Genomic DNA, 24,320 nt, shown 5'->3' on the forward strand with positions numbered 1-24,320 from the left:
GATATTTTTGTAAAATCTTATAAATAACTAAGATATTGTTCTTGGTACTTTCTCCCAGTCTTCCAGTCTGACTAGACTTCTCTCTTTGTGAATGTAAAAATCACACACTGCACAGTCAAGCTGTTAAAGTTGTTACATAGAAACTGCAAATTAACAACAAAACTTGAGTCTCCAGAGTTGCCCCTTTTTTTTTTGCACAGTATTTTTTTTGCACTGTATAAGCAGTTCCACTTGGGGAAAAAACCTTGCACTTCTCATAATCAAGTGAATTCCAGATGCTTTTGCTCTAGAGACTTCATTCTCTCTCTCTCTCTCTCTCTCTCTCTCTCTCCTCTCTCTCTCTCTCTCTCTCTCTCTCTCTCTCTGTTTGTTGAAGCACCTCTACATATTTTGTGCCTTGCCGAAGTCTTTACATAGTTATCTGAAGAGTCATTAAAATAATCTTTCAAATCTGCCTTGTATGCCTTATATTTTGAAAGCGTCGTTCTTTACTGGAGGATGTCATGGACACTTGACATGCTTTGCTGAAATTTAAACACACACACCAAGATGATTTACTATCAATACTTTGTACAGGGAGTAGTTCCTCATTAGATGGGTCGGTATGGCTCTCGGCTAGCACTCTGCTGGGCCCGCGTTCGATTCTCCGACCGGCCAATGAAGAATTAAAGGAGTTTATTTCTGGTGAGTTAGAAACTCATTTCTCGTTATAATGTGGTTCGGATTCCACAATAAGCTGTAGGTCCTGTTGCTAGGTAACCAATTGGTTCTTAGCCTCGTAAAATAAGTCTAATCCTTAGGGCCAGCCCTAGGAGAGCTGTTAATCAGCTCAGTGGTCTGGTTAAACTAAGGTATACTTAACTTTTTATACAGGGAGTAAGTACATCACTCTTATCATTTGCACACACAAATTTCTACTCCAAACACACTTCAGCTACACACCAATGAGTTTTTGCCATTACTTCCAGGTACACGGATTATATACCTCACTCTTACCATTTTCACACTTGAATGATACACCAAGGTGTTTTAGCCATTGCTCCCAGACTTAGGGATCAGGTACCTCAGTTTTACCATTTCCACACTTAAATTCCCACTCTAAACACACTTTTCAGCTACACACCAAGGTCTTTTTATCATTACTTTTATATACAGGGAATAAGTACCTTACTTACCATTTTCACACTTAAAATTCCTACTCTAAACTCACTTAGACTGCACAGTTAAACAATATTCCAAGATATTTTTGCCATTACTTGTAGACACAGCGATTAAGTACCTCACCCTTAACACTGTCACACTTTAATTCTTACTCTAAACATGCCATTAAACTAAACCCAAGTTTTAGTCATTACTCCCAGATTAAGTACCTCACTCTTAGCATTCCCTACTCTAAAATCACTCTTAAAAAGCTCATAGATGTTCAGTTGTACCATGATAGATATTTGGATCTTAGATAGTTCAGGAATGAAACTCAAGTAAATCTTTGGATGTAAAGATATTTTTTGTCACCATGTTATTAAGTGAACTCAAGTTTTTTGTTGTAAATTTTTAGTAGTTCATGATTTGTAATGTGATTAAGTTAGGGGTTTTATTTCATGTTAATATTTGAGAAAAGGGCTTTTTCAGTAGTGTATACAACTGAGAACTAGAGCTGTGTCTGTAAAAAGTAAACATTAGTTTATAAACATGAACAGATGGAAAGAAAAATTTGTAATATTGCTCATTATTAAGGGATGTAAGCTGAAGTACAGAAGTCCAAACATATATAAACTGTATATGTATATACTGTGCATAAAAATGGAAAGGCTTAAAATAAAGGACTCCTTGGGGTCAGCATTGCAGAGCCCCGAAGTGGGGAATGCCCCTGGCAGGAGGTAGATGCAGCCAGTCAGTTCCAGCTTTGAAGCCGACCCAAAGGGCTCAAGTTTTCTAAGCTGACAGCTGGTTGCTGAGGTGGGAAAAATCTTATATAGTTCCCTTTTGTTTTCCCAGATGTCTTCCAATTTTCTATGCCACAAAAGAGAACTTTTAAGTACAGGAAGTCCAAGGAAGGTGTTGTAATGTTACTTCTGAGACAAGACTTAGCCTGTTCATTCATATTGCTCTATTTATACTTAAGCGAATGGTCCTTGCATTTAGTGTCTTGATATGGTGTATTGACTACTTGATTAAAATTACTTTGTATTGTTAGATGGAAAAGTACTCTACAGTATGTGCTTGACTTCAAATGTTGATTATATTCTAAGGAAAGTGATAGTTTCAGGGAAATTTTCACTTTGAACTGTCACATTTTACTTGTATGTTAATTTTAAAATACTGTTTCTTGGCCAAATTCATGTGAATTTTTGATGTGATTGAATCATTCATACTTGTAAACCATCATTTACCAAGATTAGAGAGCTTATTTTCTTGGGCAGAATCTCTTAGGAGTTCAATTTCATTTACCTCCTGCCAGATGTCTTAAAAGATATAAGGTTTCAAAGCAATTAAATGTTACAAGTTTTCTTCAAAGATTAAAAGTAAACTTAACAGGACATTTAGAAAGTTAAAAGTTATCCTTTTGGTCACATACATCACAAAACTTTTAATTATATTTCGGGCACATGCAGTCGTTCGAAAAGGGGGTACCAGCTTGGGGTTCAAATGCCTTCTCGTCTTAGGGAGAAAATATCATTCGTGTACCTGAAATAAAGAAAGGATAAATACCACAGTGGCCATTTTAGAAGTCTGTGAAAAACTTGCAAGTTATAGCATCGTCAGTTAATTGGACAAACCGGGTGTTTGTTGGTGAGGAGAAATTTTGATGGAAAGTTGTGTCCCAATATTGTAGGGAGCTAAGTTATATGATAAGTGTACTGTAGTGTGTAATAATGTGGCCTCTTCATGTAATGAAATTGTTATACTACTATCATTAAATACCTTACAAAAAGAGATGCTAGGATTTTGAGGCTGTGTGAGGTAATATCCAGATTTCACTGATTGCCAAAGATGAATTTTTGAACAGTGTTGTTTGTTCTCTCCTTTAATGAAATGAGGAAACTGTCCTCATTTTTAGGTTACCTTTCCATGGAAGGCTTAATTGATAAGGAAGTGTTCCACCAAAAAGTTTAGGTGGTAAGATTTAGATGATTTAGATATGTGGAGAAGCTAGTTGTTATTTCTTAAAGAAGTTACAGAATACTTAGTGAATATTTTAAATGTTTACTGCAGTTTACAATGGTTAATTGACTTAGGTGTTCACAGGTTTCCTCTGAAGGTTTGTAAACAATGAAAATGTTGTACTGGTTTACTGAGCTTTGTGTAAGCTTTAGCATTGGAGATACATGTTCCAGAAGTGAGGTGGTTATACAATGATGGTACTGGTTAGGGCATTTTGTTGGTGGGAAAACTTATGATAAGAGATTTGATTTGGTTGTGTTGTGGATATTTAGAAGTATAACTGATAAAGCTTTCAAATGTTCCAAAGTTGTTTTGGCATGCCTTACTGGTTTCTCACTTTCGTTTGTCAGTCCATTTGTGTAGAGGCTGTTTAAGGTTTGACCTTCTTGAGTTTAATATAGGATAAAAATGCATCTATTGTATGTGCTGGCATATAAGGCAACTTTTTAACCTTAAAAAATCTTCCCCAAAATGAGGGTCATCCTAAATGCCTAGTATAAAAAGCAAACCATAAATCCTGCTGAGATTTTTAATGATAGGCTAACCCCCGAAGTGTCAATAGTTAACTACCATCACAACTATTGACACTGTAAACAAAACAACTGTAATAACGGTAAGAACCGTACGTAATTCAAATAAATCTCTAGCGACACAACTATTGATACTGTAAGCAAAACAACTCTAATTGCAGTAATTACTGTAGGTAATTACCATTATTAGGTGTTGCTATTGATACTTATTATGCAATGCCCTTTTAACATTGATAAATAATTTGAAGTTACCGAAATGGTAAATTGGGGTAGTGTAACTTTCTTGTTTATGAAACTTAGCCTTGTTCATAGTTCCCAGTTGTGCTCAACTTATGAGCCTTGTTGTTAACTACAGGCCAATATTTCCTTGGTAATACCTGTATTTTATAATCAAACTAAAGGGTTTTGTGATATCGATAGTTCCCCAGTTATCCTTAATATCGGGGTTCTTTCCAATTTTAAAGAAACACATTCATGCGGATCTACTCCCAACGGATATTACTCCGCCAATAGTGACATCACAGGCAATGAGCATTTGTCGTGATGTTTACATTTTTCTTAAGGGAATACAAAAGTATTTTTTTGTAATGGTGGGCTTTGCCAAACTTTTCAAAATCTTGAAGATACAGTACTGATTTTACAAATTTTTGTTATGATAATTCCAATAATTATAAATTTTAATTATGTACCAACTAACTTACATCAGCTGATAGTGTTATCTAATTTAATAAATTGGGGGTCGTCTTATATACTGAATCACCTTATACTGTACCCTGGCATATACGGTATTTTCATAATAGTGGTTTGTGTTTTAATCAAGCCCTTGATTGTGATGCTTTTGAATTCGAGGTGTTTTATTACGATGGCAGCTTTATGTAAAAGAGAAACTAAATGTTAAAGTTTGGTGTTTATAGAGTACGTACTGTTAATGATAAGTGTTGTTTTCATAAGCATTAATGATAAGCTGTTGTGATTCATGTGCTCTTAGTTCATGATAGTAAATTTCTGTTCACGGGAAAGCTTGATTCTTTAAAGCTTGTGAATTTTAAAGGTAGATCATGAGGGAATTTTTCATGTAGTCAATATTGCCTTGTGAAAAAAGATTCTTAGAGTGTTCTTCTGTGATGCTCTGCTTTTGGACTAGGAAAGTTTGGTTTGTGATATTAGTGCATGGAATACAGAGAATTAGTTTGTGACTGTAGTGTTTGGCATTTAGGAATGCTGTTTTGTGATTATCTGATATTCAGCTGAGACTTGGTGACTGTGGATTTGATATGTAGATGTTAGGTGTTGATAGAGGATTTGGTTCTTAGCGACTGGATGGTGAGAGTGGAATTTGACATTCAGAAATCACTTAGTGGTAGTGAAGTTTAGGCTTCAGTTCTTGCTCGTGATAATTTGGATGGCCTATTAGGTGCACGATAATAGAATCAGGATTCATTGCCATCAGCAATGTCTGTGGAAATATGAAGTTTAAAGCTCAGGATAAGTTTGCTAGTGTTTGAAACCCGTCAAGGATTTAGGAAGTGGTTAGTTTGAGATCAAAAGGGATTTAGAAAGTTTGTTTTTACTAGAGTCATGTTTAGGAAGTCTGTTAGTGTGGTGGTGTTGGTTTTAGAAAGTGTGGTAGTCTGATGCTTTCACATTTCAGAGGCTAAGGTTTTTTTAATTTTCTTTTGATGTTTAGTGTTCAGGTACTTTGTAATGACACTTCTGCTCTAAGGAAGTTTGCTATGTTGTGATACTTTTAGAAAGTCTGTTAATCTCTGTTATTCAGAGAAAGTTTGATTCTCCATGATAGGTTGCTTTCAGAAAGTCTCCTTGTTATATCTTTTGCCTTCAGGAGATCTCTTGGTTTGCAATACTTCAGGGTTTAGAATGTACATTAATTGCGTGTGTGTATGTGTTTATTGGTTTTACTTTCATGTAGTCTGTTAGTCTGTGATTGTTTTACCTTCAGGAAGTCTGTTAGCTTTAGTACTTTGGTTTTCAAGTTGTCTGAGTCTGTGATTCTTTGCGTAAAAAGTCTGGTAGTTTGTTATTCATTTTCCCAGAAAGTTTGAAGTTTGTGATTTTTGCTTTAAGCCTGTTAGTTACTTTCCATGCTAAAAATTGTTAGTTTGCTTTTGCCTTAGAAGTCTTACGTTTATATTTTTTGAGGTATTAAATCTCCTGGCTTGGAATTTTTGTCTAGAAATTGTCTCGGTTAATTTTTTGGGTTAGAAAATTAGCAGTATTTACTGCCTGTAAAGTATGTCATTCTGTATGTTGTTCTGCCTAGGAAGTTAAGTTTGGTCTTGATTTATTTCTGCTAAGAATACTACTTGTCTGAGAGATTTTTGCTTATAATGTTAATTGGTCTAGGAATTATTCTCAGGATTCATGAATTGCCAGATCAAAATCTCTATATCAAGTGAGTTTTATGCTCAGGAAGTCTGTAATTCATGAGTATTTCAGCTTGAAAGGTTATAGGTGATAATTTTGCCTAAAAAGTATGTCTGTCTGGGAGACTGATTGCATAGAAGTGCTTTTGTGGGATGACAGGTTTTGCCTGAAAAGTATGTACCTTTAGAGGAGATTTTTCTATATAAAAAGTTTCTCAGTTTTGGAGTGGTTTTTACTAAAATTGTTTGTTTTGGGGAGATTTTTGCCTTGAAAGTGTTAGTTGGAGGTGCTTTTTTTTTTGCACCTTGTGTTAATTCTTGAGAAGCTTTTATGGAGAAAGTGTGTTACTTTGAACAGTTTTTTCCCGGAAATTCTGTCAGTTTGGGTTTTGCGAAGAAAGTCTGTTGATTCAGGTGAGAATGTGGTTTTACTGGGAAAAATATTAGTTTGTGATTCTTTGGCTAGAAAATCTGTTGGTTTGTATGTTTCTTACCCAGAGAGTATCTAATTAGGTTTTTATTTTGTTCAGGATAGCAAGTTTTTGCTAAGGAAGTGTGTTTGTTGCCATACTAAGTTTGATAGTTTGTTTGTATAAAAAGTGTACATTTGCCTACAAAGTTAGTCAGTTAGGAAAGGTTGATTTTGTCCAGAAAGTGGAGACTTGTCAAAAAAGTGGTAGCTTGTAATTTTTTTTTACTTGACAGTACTTGTTCATCAGTTTTCTTGATATGAATGTATTTTCTACCTAGTGTGTTTTTTGCTCAATTAAGATCATTGCCTACAAACAAACTTTGTCAGTTGTTGGAAGGTCTCAGACCAGGAAATATTAGTTAAGGAAAGATTTTTGTATAGTGTGTCATTTGAGGAATGGTTTTTGCCCAGAAATTCTGTCATTTCCAGAGTGGATTTTGCATAATGGTACTCACAAGAATAGAGGTTAAGTATTCTCTGGGATATTTATTATATAAAGGTAACTGCATCGTCAAGAATTGAGAGTTCAGTAACATAGGAAATGCATAATTAGTGACTGGAACAGGAATGAACATCAGTAATTCCATCTTAACTAACAGATACACATCAGCAAAATTGACTTGACACTTTCAGTAATAGCATTACCTTTCAGCACTCTACGCAACAAATGTAAGAATCATGTAGAGTTACATTAATATTTTTGATAAATGTCTTTAAGAAGTGAGCCACGTGTTTCAAAAGGCAATGTCCATTATTCTGTGGTCCTGTACTGGTGGATCAATACAAAGTTGCAGTTTCTAGTGTCTTGTAGCCCTGTTCTTGTTAGTATGCAAAACAGTCCTTTTAATGTGTAGGCCATTTCTAGTGAGCAATATGAAATTATGGTTTTCATGTTTATTATTAAACGGCAGTTTTAATTTGTAGGCAAGTTTTAGTAATGTGGCTGTATTCTGATATGCAAAGTATGAGTCTCTATTGTCTTGTATTTAGTAAGGGACATGAAGCTGCTTTTAGTATTGCAACCCTGTTCAGGCAATCAGTACAAAACTGGCTTTCAAAGACTTGTAAGAACTGAAAGCTGATAGGTTTGAGGGGACATCCTAATTTCAAAACACCTGAGAGAATGTCCCAAATCAGTTCCTGGACATTCCTCCCAAATTATCTGGCAATGGGACTAATTTTGCAAGATGTATCACACACAACCTAAATTGGCCTGGTGGTCCACGTGTATGGTGAAGGTTGACGTTAGTCCGACCTGCTGTCCTGCTGGGGGAGGAAGAATGGGGCAGGAGGATATTAGCTTTGCACGTCTCTGACCATTTACCTGACTCAATCACTTACATTGAATGGTGGTCTTAGGCCTATAAGACGAAGTGGTGGTATTTTTGGGAGGGGGATTGCCTCAAGGCATGCTTGTTCCACCTGAAGGGGTTTGGGTCACTTGTCTGCTTTTGGGACGACTGGATGTGTCTTGGTGTAATTAATTGATTTTGTTGTAACAACAGCTAGAGGATGACTTGTTTTTCGAAATAAAAGAAAGTTAATTAGATTTTGTTTAGTTTGCTTGTGAAGTTCCTGGAATTCTCTTGTTCAGAAAGACATCTGAGAATATAAATGAGTATTTCAAACTTTGCCAATAGATCTTGTCGACAGTGTCATGTAAACTGCAAATAGCACCAAATGAAATATATGACTTGCAAAAGTTTTGAATTAATGAATTGAATTTAATTTAAATTTTCTCCCATGTAACTGAATTTTTTTTTGTGCTTACAATGTTAATAAGCAAATAATTTAAAATCACTGAAATTGCAGCTAAATTTGTATTTATATAAATATAAAGGAAGAAACTATATAGCTTAAAACATGAGAATGCAGCAAAATATGATTTTGAAGAATTGAAATTAATCAGCAAAAATGCTGTAAAAAGATTAAAGTTAATTACTGTATGTAACTCCCCATTTTACGAGCTCTGTCAAACTGAAATCTTTGTTGCTCTGCCCCCCCAAAAATTACTCTCTAATCATTGAACGTGATGTTTTACACATTATAATGAAGTGCAGTTTTTCATCAAAATTTACATGGAAAAAGTGAGCCAGGTAAAGGTATTTGAAGGAACGAAATCAAATGATAGAATTATCAAGTTAAAATTGCCAATTTCATTTTTTTTTTTAGGCTATTGCTTAGTGTTCCTTCTCGGTTTGCTATGATGGCTGAGTAAAAGACTCATTTTCTAAATAAGTGAAATTCAAAATCTCAAAGAAAACGGAAAGCAGAATGTCGTAGTGTATGTTTACGTCCCGTAGATTTTATTACATATTCTTCCCAGATAACTGGATTGAATATTTTTAGCCGTTGTACAGCATGTTCCGTAACGAAATTATGGCCATACAAGTCTACGGGGTTTCCACACCATATTTAACCAGACACTCTGATCAAGCCAGCATTTGCTTAAGTACGAAATCACAGTCATATGAGTAAAACGTAAGCTAAGGCTTGTCTCAGTGGGGACTTGACCACTCTGATCTTGGTACCTCTGTACTTAAAAAGTTTTCTTTGACATTTAAAAGGGTTTCTATAACATTCCTCACTAGTGGCACAGAAAAACATACATCTGGGATACCGCGAGGGAAGTATATGAGGGTTTTCCCATCTCGGTAATCAACTGTCAGCTTAGAAAACTTAAGCCCTTTGGGTCCGCTTCAAAGTTGGTAACCGACTGGGTGTATACCTCCTGCCAGGGGCATTCCCCGCTTCGGGCCTTTGCAATGCTGGCTCCAAAGGGCAAAATAAAAAATTAGGTTTTTTATTTTGATTATCATTGAGTTCCTCCTCTAAATATGAAATTATTTTTTGGATTTAAATAAAAGAGCGTCCGGTTATTTCTGTTTTTATTTCCTCTATATTCTACAATGTTCATACAGGGATTCCTACGTCACCCATGACGTCACATTATTTTGAATGGTACAATTACGTCAAAGCCTATGACGTCACAATTCACGCAAGCCCTTCTGCAGAGCCTGTAGTCTTTGATGACGTCACTTGGTATTGTCAATGACGTCACAAACGGTTACTTTAATACAATTACGTCACGACCTGTGATGCCATCAAATATTCATTCATAACCTACGGGAAATTTCTTTGATTACGTCACTTAGTAGTAGTACTAACTTCACCTTTTTCTAAATTCATGTGGTAATTTTAAGACTTTTTCTGTATCTTCATAAGTTTCGCGTTTAAGAAAGACCATTTGTAGGCTACCTATATTCTTAAGTTTTAGGCAAGACTTGTTGAAGCTTTGCTTAAGCATTGACTTAGGCTGCATCCACACGATCGAACTTGTTCGATGCGACGTCAGAAGCGGAGAAACAGCGGGCAAACTCAGAACTTTAACCGCTCTACCACTGAAAAATGGAATATTACAAGAAAGAGAAGGGAGAGAGTTTTTCGGTAAAACTTTTACCGCTTCATAGTGAAATATTACGAGAGAGAGAGAGAGAGAGAGAGAGAGAGAGAGAGAGAGAGAGAGAGAGAGAGAGAGAGAGAGAGAGAGAGAGAGACCTTTACTACTCGACAGTGATTCATTACCAGGAATGAGAGCGAGAGAGAGATATTTTACCACTCTACAATGAAATATTTTGAGAAATAGATGAGATAGAGAATTTTGGCACACCAAGACGAAATATTAGGAAAAATATTAGCAAGAGAGAGAGAGACAGATATTCTTGCCCAGTGAGTGTTTATCACACTAAAGTGAAACATTGAGCTTAGAAGAGAGGGTTTGTTGTACCACTTTACAGTGAAATATTACGAGAAATATAAGAGTGAGTGAGTTTTACCTTCCTAAAGTGAAAGATTACAAGAGAGAGAGTGAGTGAGTTATACCACTCAACAACGACATACTACAAGAGAGAGAGAGAGAGAGAGAAAGTTTTACCACTCAACAATGAAATATTACAAGAGACAGACCTATACTACTCGATAATAATACATTACCAGGAATATATGAGAGTGAGTTTTACCTTTCTCGAATGAAACATTACCAGAGAGAGAGAGAGAGAGGAGAAAGTTTTACCACTCAACAATGAAATATTACAAGGGAGAGAGAGAGAAAGTTTTACCACTCAACAATGAAATATTACAAGGGAGAGAGAGAGAGAAAGTTTTACCACTCAACAATGAAATATTACGAGAGAGAGAGAGAGAGAGAGAGAGAGAGAGAGAGAGAGAGAGAGAGAGAGAGAGAGAGAGAGAGAGAGAGAGAGAACAGTATATTAGCAATAAATAAAACAAGACATTAAAAAAAGTAAAATAAATAAAACAAGACATTCAAAAAAGTAAAATAAATAAAACAAGACATTTAAAAAAAGTATCAAATATGAAAACATTCACAATTACAATTCCAAAAGTTTTTAGTCACATAGCCTAAAGTGTGACAAAAATATAAAATCTGAATAATTTTACAAATTCTCTTTACATGTAAATTTTACTCCTATCCATGATAAAAAAATATATAAAATCTGTATCATCTTACCATATTCTCTTAATAATATTACATAGATAAACTTCATTATATCGTATCCTCAAAGGGTATCTAACATTCTTTATTACAGACTGCATCAGAGCAGAAAGACCATTGTAACAGTTGCTTGTCTGACTTTAACACTATTTCTTTGAGTGACAGTTTTCCCTAACTTTTCTTGAAGAAAGACTAATTTAATATTTTATTTATGCACAGAATCACACTAAAAGGGGAATACTCATCTAAAGAATCTGTTTCCAAGTGACAGGTGAGAGCTGTAGGAAATACAATGAACTACCAAAATTATTATTATTATTATTATTATTATTATTATTATTAATTATTCAGAAGATGAACCCTATTCATATAGAACAAGCCCACAAGGGCCATTGACTTGATATTCAAGCTTCCATCGAATATGGTGTTCATTAGAAAGATGTAACAGAAGGTAATGGGCAATATGGAAAGAGGAGTTCACTTATTAAAAAAGAAAGAAAAATTAACACACTCATAAATAAGTAGAAAAAATAGGAGCAAAATATAGCAAGGGATGCACAATAAGTCAGCATAAGGAGAGAAAGAGGTCCTGTGTCTATCTTACAAAGTATTTTACCAAACCCCAAACAGCTGTGAAAATATAATTCTTTTAGAAATGGAATTACTCTTCCTTTGCTAACCCAGTAGCTTAACCTGGCCTTATGTGTGCAGTGCAAAGTCCCGGACACCAAAATACACTGTAGACAAAAAAAAAGAGGCAGTTTGGTCCGGTAAGCTAGCACATGCAAGCAAGAGACAGTAAGGTTGCTGGTGGTTTATCTTATTAATAAATACAGTAGTTTATCCAGACTACTAAATCATTTTTGGCTTGAAGTGTTTGCTCTTAGTAAACTATATTACTTAATAATTGGAGAAACTGAAAAGGTCAACGATTCTGGCAGAATTCCTTTCTTAGAGTTGTTTTCAATACTTGGAGCAATTTGCTAATTGAAAGTTGGACTATTACTTAAGATACGTTTGATTGCAAGTGTTGATCTGCATTTTCTGCATTCAGGGATCGAGTAATGTGGGTTATTCATCAAATAGATATGGGTCAGATGAGCATGATCAATTCGAAGAAGGGATAATATTCTAGTACTTCAATCTGGAATTCTTTTATCCTTGAGTTATTCACCAAGCAGCCATGGGTCAGATGAGCATGATCAGTTCGAAGAAGGGATGATATTGCTTCAATGTAGCATTATTTTAGGAAAGAAGACCACAAAAATACAACAGTTCGTTTTAATTTGTTATTGTCAGATTCATTATTCCACAATGCAACTGGTGGCTGACCAAATCATTGTTTGGATGAGATGGATCAATTTGTGAAATAACCAAGGGGTCAGGAGGAGGGGAATTTGCTTACAAGAAACAGGTTTTCGTATAAAAACAATCACATTTTTTTTTTTTTACAAACTCGTTACTTTAAACTAGGCTGCTGCAATGCCAACCAGATGAAAGGATCCAGAGAAGACCAAATAGGGAGATCCCTGGATAGTAGGGCATAAAGAAATCCAAGACCCCCAATGGCAAAAGGGGTCAGGAACTGGAATGCAATTCTTCCAAAACAAGTGGATGGCTCCTGAAAGACGTGACAGAAGGAAACCTCAGAAATGTCTTCACGATAGGCAAGTTAGCACTGGACATGACAATGAAAAGGAAGATAGACGACACAGAAACCTACTCTGTTGCAGCTGCTGGGCAGAAGTAGCCATAATTAAATGAAGCATCTCTGCTGGTACTGCTGTTATGTATTTATTATTATTATTAAAAAATGAACCCTATTCATATGGAACAAGCCCACATGGGCCATGGACTTGAAATACAAGCTGAACAAGCCCACAAGGGCCACTGACTTTAAATATAAGATGAACAAGCCCACAAGGGCCACTGACTTGAAATTCAAGCTACTCAGAGATAAGTCAGTGAAATACACAAATTGAAACCGAACAGTGAAGACTTTTTTTAACTTTCTTAACTGATCAGAATGAGCAGCAATAATAACTGTGACTCACTGAAACATAGGACACTTGAACAAATTTCAGAAAAAGAGACCAAACCTGAAATGGATCTTGCTGAAAAGGGGGTATAAACAAATCAGTCTATCAAAAAAAAAAAGGAGTTGAATGAAGGTAGGTACTTGAAAAGTGTCTGAAGTCATACAGCCTACTACACATCTATTAATGTGTTCCAATCAAAACTGCTGAGCAATCACCAGTCAACTGAGAAAAGTCAAACACTAATGCAAAAGTACTAACCCTCCAGTGCCTGATGTCTTCCTTTTCCTTTTACAGTGGATTATATTTAAAAAGTCACACAAATAAGTTTAGGTTATCGAAATGGGCTTGTAATGACAAAGAGGAATGCTATACATAGACATCTTAGAGAGAAGTTGATAGAATTTGCTGCTGCTTCTCGAAGAAATAATCTTGAAATCTCACACAAAAGACTTGTATATACATTGGCTTTTTCTTGACAGTTAATAACAGTGTTCTAAAAGGAATAATCACTGACAAATTACCCCTCCTGACTATTTCATATACACAAATGAACCATCGAAGCTAAGAAATTACTGTACACAACTAAATGATAAACACCGCAAAATGAAATTTTCATAATAAAACTAATATTGTAATATTACCTGAACACCTGAATTAGCCCTGGTTACCCACCAGCCCGAACTATATCCCCTAACTTTTACTCACTAATTGGGTAATTAACTGTCAGCGTTACCAACGCTTACAGGAAATCTTGTCAAGATGAGTTACCTGAAGCACCGTTGGCAGCGCTGCTGCAAGGCCCAGCCGCGCAAAGCCGGGTTCCCCAATTGCGTAATTCACTAATCAAATTAAAGTGGGTAGGAGAGTGGGAATCATTCAGGTGTTCAGGTAAGTATTACAATATTAGTTTTATTATGAAAACTTCATATTGCAATACACTCCCTAAACACATGAATTAGCCTGATTAACAAAATTTTAAGGTGGGGGGATCAATTTAATTTCAGCCTGCGACCCCATAAGAGCCCTTCTGAATAGGAAGCAAGGCTGAATCCTGCTTACCTGATCCTATCACTACTGCCAACCTACTGTCAGCCTCTCTCAAAGCCTGCTCAACCCTGCCAAACCAGACTAGATTCTTTGGTGACTGTGTTACCACCGGCTTCGTTGCATAAAGCAACTCGAACATCGCTTGATTATGCTGTGTCAGCTCCTCCGGAGTCTTGGACTGTGGATACAGCGAGTGGATAAAGCCTAACATCCGTCTGTATTCAGACTCATTTGCCGAAGGAAAACTAGCCTCCGGTATCTGATCCTCTTCTTCACAGGAATAGTCTCTGTCGAATTGGTCCGACTGAGCCGAAACCGGAAATGAGACGGACTGACCCCTAACAAACGTTGAACCTGATGATCCGGAACACGACACCCCTGGGTGCGCAATACGGACACCTGACGAATCAGTCCTGAACATATTGGGAGTCCCCAAAATAGGTTGTGCAAAGCTCGCACCCTCCAAAGATGATGACACAACGCCTGGGTCGGTCACACCTGGGCGGACAACGCCCACTCCTGAGAGCGGAGAGACCGCAACACCCGCACCACGCAAACCCGGATGTAGCAGGGTCGCATGAGCCTGGGGACCCGGAACAGAAGGCCCCCTACTTAGAGAAGAAGAGGGAAAGGGTCCCTGATTACCCGAAATCAAACCCGAACCTACATAGACCGCCTTAGCAGGAGGGACAGAGGAACCTGTCGGAAAAGTTGAAAAAGGAGGAACCTAAGGAAGAAGAAAGGAAGATGCTACACTCGGAGTTATACTACCGGAGCTCCTGTCGACGATGTTGGGCAGGTAAAGAACGTTCCAACTGGCCCCGATCTCGAAAGGGTTTCGAATGGAAGATTACGAGGTACTGAACCCAAAGAAACAGAAGACGAAACACCAGACATCTTAGGTACCGGGGAATTGCGGAAACTATCGGAACCGCAGAATTAAACGCCGCAGCAGGCGCACCGCCAACTGCCACAGCAACTAGATGAGAAGCCTGCAATGGTAGAGGATTCGCCGCGGATGGCACCGAAGACAAACCCGCTAATGACATAGATGCCGGGTGAGCTACCAAAGCACCCTGAATGTTCCCCGAGAGGTGGCTAGAGAGGGAAGGTTGAGAAAGAGTAGTGGAAGGAGGTTTGGAAGCCGTAGAGGATAGGGAGAAATCTGAGGTTACAGACGGGGCCATAGATTTTAGAGAAAGAAAATATACGGATTCCGGTCCTCCCTGATAATCCTGCAATACATCATTTGAGAATTCCGGGAAATTCTTCATCACATGATCTTGGATATTCGAATACCCGTATTAAAACACTGTCTGGCCAATGACCTATACCCTTTAGAAAGACCCAGTAAATTAGCATTATATTCTGCTACATTTAATGTCCAATCAAATTATCCATCACCAACCAATGAAAATTTATCCCCAGAGGGAAAAGGAACTCTCGAAGAGGAAGGGAAATCCTCCGACCTTACCAAACCTGGCAGACTTACTACTGAGTCTACATCCTCCTCAACCAATTTAGCAACATTTTGTTGCAAGGAGACTGCAGCCGGAAAAAGAACCGCTGCTGGATCTAACAGAAATCCCAGAGCCTTAATTACACCTGCCCCCGAAAAACACCGCACCTTCAACTTCTCTCCTACACTTTTTGCTACCTCACTATCCCTATTCGTCTGTGGACTTACACTATCCGAAGAAAGGGGGAAATCTGCTGCTAACACTGCCTGCTCCGCGCCGGGGGTCCGGAAGATCCTACCTTCGAGGTTTGCGGTTCTCCATGACCCCTGGCACCCGTTAGGGCTGGTTCTGGAACAGGCAGGGGAGCTGAAAAAGAACGGTTAGTTTCTGTTTCCCTATTACCTATATTTTGTTCTTTGAATTCTGATAACTTAGACACAAAACTGGAAAATAAATTTGTCATGCTAGCTGATAATTTATCTTCCGACTTCCTGAATAACTCCGATTTTATAGCTTCTTTATCTAAACTCTCAGTTTCTACATCTGGTTCCCCGCGTTTGCTCTTGGAAGCTAGAGATTTTCTATGCTTAACATAATCCTCCATTTGATCTTTTGATCATGACCTACATTCGTCACATCTCAAAGTTAAGCTACATTGCACCTTCCTACAAGCTATCCAAACTGAATATCTACCGTGCTTGAGGGTACTCATCCTACGTTTACAAGCTGTGCACGATCAGTGAGTTGCAGCGTCTCCAGCAGTTGCGGTGTCGGTCGCAGTAGTTGTAGCCGAAGCTGAAGCAGTTGCGCTATCCAAGGGGGGCGTCTTTTTATCCAATCTATCCATCGCGAGTCCAAAACGAGCCAGAGTCCAGACAGGAGAGAAAAATCCAATGCCAGGCGACAGAACAATCCAGGAGAAAAAAAGGCAAAAAACCGGTCCAAGTCGTTATCCAATATCAATAAAGTCAGTATACGGGGGTCGGGCTAATAACCAAAAGTTCGCCTGAAGCAGGAAACCTCCATGTAGCAAGGTGAACAGAAAGTAATTGGGGAACCCGGCCTCGCGCGGTTGGGACTTGCAGCAGCGCTGCCAACGGTGCTTCAGGTAACTCATCTTGACAAGATTTCCTGTAAGCGTTGGTAACGTTGACAGTATTTACCCAATTAGTGAGTAAAAGTTACGGGGATATAGTTCGGGCTGGTGGGTAACCAGGGCTAATTCAGGTGGTCAGGGAGTGTATTGCAATAATTAGATTTGTAATATTTGATGAAATGATTAATATTTAAGATGAGACATAACTAAAATGAACTAAACAGCACAACAAAGTGAAAAATAAACTACACCTTTTCTTCTTCACAGCTTAATCTTTAGTCATGGTTGCTGTTGTGCATTGCAATTAAGCACTGAAAAAATAAAATATAACATCAATTTTTCCTTTAACTAAAAACGACAAGGTAAGAAAGAAGTGCCAGAAAAAGCAACATTATGGTACAAACGAGAATACTTAAATGAAATATATGCTCTTAAAAATAAAATTACCCACAAAAAAAAAAATGAGAACATTAACTATTCTATCACAAAAATATAAGACATGGCACCTTAACAATTCTGACATATAAAAGTATTTGAACAAAGCCACAAAGTCACTTTGCTAGACCCTCACAGGCTTGCCTGAGGAGACATTCTGTATTACTATGAGGTAAATTTGGGAAACCTAGACAAAACACTTTACTTTCATGAGGCTGAATTGAATGGTTTTGTTTTTAAATGCAAAATTTAAATTTTATCTAATGAACCGCATTCTTGAAATAATGTATAAACAGATATATCTAAAAAGGCTGAGGATTTTGACAAAATTTATGAACAGGAGGGGACAACATTATGAGTTAACATTGTTATAAAACATAATTGGCCTCAGTTCTTCTACATGGAATCGAAGTCCTACACAAGAAGCCCGTTTGTCTATCTTGAAAATGGCAAGGCTTAGCAATCTTTGTGAATGATAAAGGACTATACAATGTACAATAAATATAAAAAAATGAAAATTTAAAACCAAACAAAGCCAAGATGAAAAGTAAAAGGCAAAAAGAAGTGCAGTGGGTCGAAGAGATGCTGAAGAGAATCTTCAGTACCATCTGCAGCGAGCCACACAAGTTGCAATGTAATTGATGGCCTCCTACAGGCCCTACAGAGTCACAGATCGAAAACATCAGTTACTTCCTACAGCCAAGAACCAGTAAGACATCATGGAACTCGTGACCTGAGCACTCGCATGCATTCCCTGATAAAGGCTAAGATTCAGAGGTACACAGAAATAAGAAGACTTCAAATTCTGGAGAAGAATAGGCAGAAGAGGATAGCAAGGTCTATGAGAAGGGGAGGGAAATCAAGATGCAGGTGACTAGATGATGATGGTCGTGTGGTACATATGGAATCAGGGGAGGAGAATGGTTGGAATAATAAGGAAGAGAAAAGGCAGAACAGTGAAGGCCTCAAGATTCTTCTGTGAAGGGAAAGATTATGATCTGAAGGATGTTGAATTAGAAGAATCAAAAAAGAACCCTTCACATATAATTAAATCAGCAAGAGAATTAATTTGTTAACGAGCTGAACGAAAGTACATGGGAGTAAATGTCTATTCAAAATGAGCAAACACTGCATCTGCAATAAGTCTGGAGAGCCAGTAAATCTCAGGATAGAATATCCTATGTGGAACAGACGTAATGGAAATAGATACCTGCATAACATCAACAAATGCATATACTGTACTATACATAAATGTAAACAAAAAGGCAGTTACAATAATGAAATAGGGCACGGCACTTTAAGGCAGAATTACAGAGGGGGTGGGACTAGAAGAACGAGAAGAAAGATCACACAAATTATATTGAAGGTTTAGGCAACTCACGATAATGAGCAAACTACTGAGAGGGAGGAAGACTGCTGAAACACAGTGTACATGAGTATGGATGATCAAAGAAATATAGAAAAATCTATTAAAAACCAATGACTACATAAAAAGAATCATGCAAGAAAAGGAAATTATATGTTAGTATACCTCGAAAAAGCACCGAACAGGGTACCCGAACAAGCAATTAGATGGGGCCTTGCGAAGGCTAAGAGCACAAGAGGACTTTACCAAACAAGCGTTGGAACTTAATCCTGATGTGAGAACTTGTTTGAATATAGTGGCAGAAACATCCAGGGAATCTGAGATAACCACTGGTGTCCGTCACAGATCAGCACAGGGTCCATCATCACTAATAATAATCATAGAAAAAGTTACAGAGAAATGAAAAAAGGGAGGCCCCAAAGGTGCTACTGTATGCTGACGTCCTGATGTTAACGACTGTCTCTGAGGAAGAAGTCTTACAATATTTTTTGAAAGACTGGGGACTGGAATACGCAGTTAAGGACTGAAATTCAAAGCTAGCACAACTAAGTTTACAATGATGGTAAGGCATGGTCTGAAACCACAAGGGAATTCTGACTAAGTCCACTAAGTATAGGAAATGAAGAAAACTTTTCAGAGATCTAACCTCACATGAGGAAAACTTGACATATGAATGTGAACAAAGGTGTGTAAAATACTGACATGGAAATTACATCGGTAACCAGTGATACGATACACACACTGATGATCTTAGAATTGACCTGAAGTAAATCCAAGATGGACGTATAAGCTTGAGCCCCACTACAAAGTACATAGTACTGAAGAGTCTCCTGGGTATCCCTCCAGGCCCAAGTGCATCGCTTTCTCTCTCTTTTACTCTTCAGCAGTTACCTCTGGTCTCTTGTCACATTAGGCATCTAACTTCTAAGACTTTACCTCCTGTTATTTGTAATTTCTGACTCAAGACAAGTGAGTGAGGTACAGTGAGCCTAGCAGTTGACTGAATCGAATCTCCTTAAATGGATGATGCTGTGGGTGTTAGCGGTCGTGTAAGCAATGTCCCCAAAACGCACTCTTGGCAATGTTAAATTCAATCCAAACTCCATTCAAATATGCCTACTTGACAACTTATATATAACTTGAAGGTGGTTGCTGATTAGGATGAACAGTATATTTTCAACTTCAAGTAACCTGTAATTAAAAAAAAGTATAAATTCAGTGTCATAATTTGGACACTTTCACACAATAAACTAATGCAGTTACCTAAAATACCCTTGCCTTAATAAGACATGTTCTGACCAGAACATTTAATTTTATGTTAATGATATGAATACAAAATACAATAGCCAGAATTCTTCCTGCGAGTAAAATTGTATATTGACATCTCTATCAACAAAGAACAGGTTTACAATACTTTATCTCCATTCACAGAATACATAAACCTTTTGTTACGCCTCTGCCTAATACCCAAAATGAAGCAGTTAGCTATTTGCTTTAACTGAAGAGAGAATTGTTTACAGTTTTTTTCTCATTGTAGTGATTATACTGTCTCTACTGAGAGGAGAACCTTTGGTCAGAGTTCTCATTTGCAGTCTGGTATAAAATGCCTAAGTGGTTTTGGGGCGCAGTCTTTCATGGTACTGCACTGTTGCATTTTCATCCTAACAGGAAACAGCCATGAATGACGTCACTTTTCTGATAGTTACGAGAAAATGCACAGACATTTAACCACCTTATTTCATTTCAGATACAAAACCTTCTCCTATTTCCAAATACATACAGAGGAACTGTACAATTGAGGCAAGGTCTATGGCCCAAAAAATTCAGTGCCTCATATAACAACAAAAGAATTTCCTTCCTGTCAGCATTGATGGAGAAAACAAAAGAACCTAAGAAGCAGATAAATGAAAGGCAATGCTTGAAGGCGTACTATGTCACCAAAGTGTTTGGTTATGCCAAAGGCTGCTGCCAACTCGTAAATTCTCTACAAAGGGGAAAAAGGATAACTTCCAGTTTTCTGACATAACCAAAACCTACTCAACAGTGATGCTGGTATGGTGATTACTCTTTTGTAGACAATTCACTGCTACATCGTTATCATATGATTTTCTTGTATACAGCATTAGTTACCCAAGTTCCTAACATTCTACAATGATTTGAGGCACTGTTATTAGTGAATTCTGCTCATAATTGCCAGCCAAAACTGGGGTCATGGATTACAGTCATAACTGACATTTTATCAGTTAGCTTCTCCATGTCATACTTAGAAAAAATAAGTCATTAAACAGTTTGCATAATAAGTGATCACTTCATATCTGACTGGGTATTTTCTATACAGCCACTAAAAGGTATTACGTATATATGCATTACACAGTTCTAAGCATCAGGAGTTTATTTGGACAGTCTGCACAATAAAAAAAATACAACGTATCACTTAAATTTACCCACAGAAGATAGGTTACGTTAGCACAAGGTAACGTTCGGTTCCATGAGTTGAAAAACCAGCAATGATCCTATTTCTTAGTTTAATTTTCCACAAAACTTGGAAGTTACTCTCCCCAAAATGTCAATAACTTTTCACCTAATATGTAGAATCGTGCAGATGTAACACTTTCCAATCTTTTATCCTGGGTGTCATGAAATCTCTATCTGATAAATTAGTATACTGTACCCGATTACAGTGTCTGCATATTTCATAAAAAAATGTGACCCTCTTACATCCAGATTTCCTGTCTGAGAAAAGTGTTCACTAAGGAATAATTTAACTACAGCATGAAAGTCTGATGATCACAAAACTATGTACACCTTTACACCAAGCAGATTCCATTCACATATTGTACACCTTTACACCAAGCAGATTCCATTCACATATTGTACACCTTTACACCAAGCAGATTCCATTCACATATTGTACACCTTAATACCGTAATTTAATTCTCTTCCTAGTTCTTATATTTCCATTAACTGACTTTTCCCCTGGTTATCGTCACAAACATTGATATAAAATATAAACACTAAGTTGAAAATAACTTTACCGTTTGACTTTTGTGAATACAGTCGAAGTTCACCCCAACTTCCAATGGGGTAGGCTGCTAGAGTCTTTCTCACATCCACAGAAATTCTATCTTGGGCATTTGCGTGTTCTACGTCTCTTTCTACACGTCATGCCCCCTAATTCTCTAACTACCTCCGCTTCTTCCTGTCATACTGAGGTGTCCTGAAGAAAAAAGAAGTTAGTCTATATGCACCTATTTTTAGAAACATCAGAAATTTAGTATACCTGTTTTAAAGATGCCCTGACTAGGCTACTCTGAATCCATAAGGTATAATTATTATTATTATGAAGTTTTCATAACAAAACTAATATTGTAATACTTACCTGAACACCTGAATTCGCCCTTAATCCCGCTACACTGAACAACTCTCAATTACCCGTCCCACTATAGTGGGCATTTTAACAGCTAGCGTTACCAACGCTGCAGGTAAAATCTTGTCACTTGAGCTACCATAACAAACGGTTGGCAACGCTGACACAGGAGTGCGCCGACAAGCCCCATTTTCGTCAGTTGCTTTATTCAAGGTCAAAATTGATGTGGGGAAAGGAGGGTGGGAGTCATTCAGGTGCTCAGGTAAGTATTACAATATTAGTTTTATTATGAAAACTTCATATTGCAATACACTCCCTGAACACCTGAATTCGCCTGATTAACATTTGGAGGAGGAGGGATCAATTCTATTGCACGTCCCTTTGACAACCACAGAGATGGTAGCTCACCAATCTGCTCTGCATAAGATATCCGTTTAGTCATACACTCACCATATCAATCAAATGCTTTCAGTGAAGAGACATGTTGGAGAGTACTTTGATCGGCAGTTAGGTCAGTACTCTCGGTCTGTCAACCTTCCATGTGGTTCCTCAGAACCTCTCATGTATGGAGGAGAATGAGGCAGAGTGCTGAGCCACTGTCCCTACAGGAGAACCATCTATGTTTGTGGCACACCCCCTTTTACAACCGCAGAGATGACAGCTCACCGATCTGCTCTGCATAGGATATCTATTTAGTTATATATTCACCTTATCAATCGATGCTTTTGGTGACGAGACATGCTGGAGAGCACTTTGATCGCCCGTCAGGTCCATACTGTCTCTGCCCGTCGACTTCCCATGTGGTTCTTCAGAACCTCTCATGTATGGAGTATGGTGAACCTACTATGTGGCTATTCAGAGCCTCTCATGTATGGAGGGAAATGAAGCAGTGTGCCGAGCCGCTTACCCTCCACCACCTAGGATGCAGATAAGGCCTGACGACTGACAAGTGAAGAAGTATCTCAGTGTTGATGAAAAAGCCTAGCCTACGAGAGCATCCCCTTGAACTCTCATAGGGAAACCATCAAAGACTAAGATACTTAAAACATACTAAATCTAAGTTCATGTGATTATACTATCACTGCTGCCTAAGAATTCTAAAGACTAAAAGGAATTCCTCTATCTGGTTAAGCTAAGAATCTCTGCACTAAGTGAATACCACCTCAGCTAAATGAACACACCCTAGGTAATAGACTTTGCCGCTACATGTGGACTAAGAGAATACCCCTCCAAACCTCTGCATTAAGTGAATACCACCTCAGCTAACTGAACGTGCCCTAGATAGTAGACTTTGCCTCTACACACAATGAGGCGTATTGAACATCTCTAAGTAAAGGAAGTAAACACTGAGATGGACTTCCAAATAGCTGCCTCCAGAATAGAAGGCACTGAATACTGTAATTCCTTAGAAAGGAAGATGAAGTAGACATACTCCTAATACTGTGCGGTCGGGGAAATACAGAGCTGAAGACAACAAAGAAGCAGCCTGGGAAATCACCTCCCTCCAAGGTAACTAATCGCAGTTTTTGACAGTGGACAGGAAGGATTCCACTGAGAGACAAGAAGTGTACGTGGAAACAGATGGAGTTTCTCCACCTTTGATAAATATATACTGTAGACTTTAATGCACACACCGGACAAAAGACGTCTCCGCTGGATTGCTGGTAACGAACACTTGTAGATAAAGAACTTTAAATGAACGAGACCAAGACAAGATTGCCTCAACTGATTCGCTGAATGGCAACCTAATGCCTGCCGAAGGGTTACCTCGAACTGCGTAAATCGTCTTACACGGAGAGAGGAGAGAAGAGTCCTGTTTATTAGAAGCCACTACCGATGTTAAATGACTGTCCGCCTCCTCTAAAGCCTGTCCAACCCGATCGAACCAAACCAGCCAACACAAAAAAGAGGCAGGTGCTGGCTTAGTGGCATAAAAGGCCTCCAAAAAAAAGACTGAATTGACGAAATCAGGAGGTCCGGAGCTCTTGCTTGAGGGTACAAAGAAGTAACATTCAAGCATGTGTCCGTGATCGTTACTGCTGGCAAGAGCACATTCTAAGTCCACCAGAATCTCCTGCACCTCTGGATAAGAATCCTGTTCCTCAATGTCCGAACAGTCTAAGACCGACGAAGGAGGAGGAACTGAACGAAGCCCGGACAATGATGAGTCCATAGGCGGACCACCCTAACCAGAATGCTGAGCACCCACACCTAATCGGGTACCTGGAGCTGAATCCCCATAGTTGAACCCGCCAGGAAGAAGAGAAGGCTGAACTGAGAAAACCCAGAGCCGATTCCCCATTATTACCAAGGGGAAGACGAGTAAGAATAGCCAAACCCACATTGCTAAACCCTGAGGGAGGATGTGCAAACGAAACCGCTTGCAGGAGGGATGGAAGAAGGAGGGAGAATGAAAGAGGTAGAAGCTACCCTGAGAGTTACCGCC

At 38.1% G+C, this 24,320-nt stretch overlaps 1 long non-coding RNA gene across 2 annotated transcripts in view; it reads right to left on the reverse strand.

The window, feature by feature from the left end:
* Positions 1-9,423: 9,423 nt before the first annotated feature.
* Positions 9,424-24,320, reverse strand: part of LOC136832109 (uncharacterized) — a 71,336-nt gene continuing 56,439 nt past the window's right edge. Inside the window, exons 2-5 of one of the 2 annotated variants that reach the window (XR_010851057.1) lie at positions 21,543-21,724; positions 19,444-19,698; positions 16,958-17,017; positions 9,424-9,949 (exon numbers count right to left, since the gene is read on the reverse strand). This is a non-coding gene — a long non-coding RNA (uncharacterized lncRNA). Of the gene's footprint in view, positions 9,950-16,957; positions 19,699-21,542; positions 21,725-24,320 lie in introns of those variants that run through there. The other variant, XR_010851056.1, reaches the window with a different exon arrangement.

The sequence above is a fragment of the Macrobrachium rosenbergii genome, chromosome 49 (genome assembly GCF_040412425.1).
Source record: "Macrobrachium rosenbergii isolate ZJJX-2024 chromosome 49, ASM4041242v1, whole genome shotgun sequence".
NCBI classification, from domain to species: domain Eukaryota; kingdom Metazoa; phylum Arthropoda; class Malacostraca; order Decapoda; family Palaemonidae; genus Macrobrachium; species Macrobrachium rosenbergii.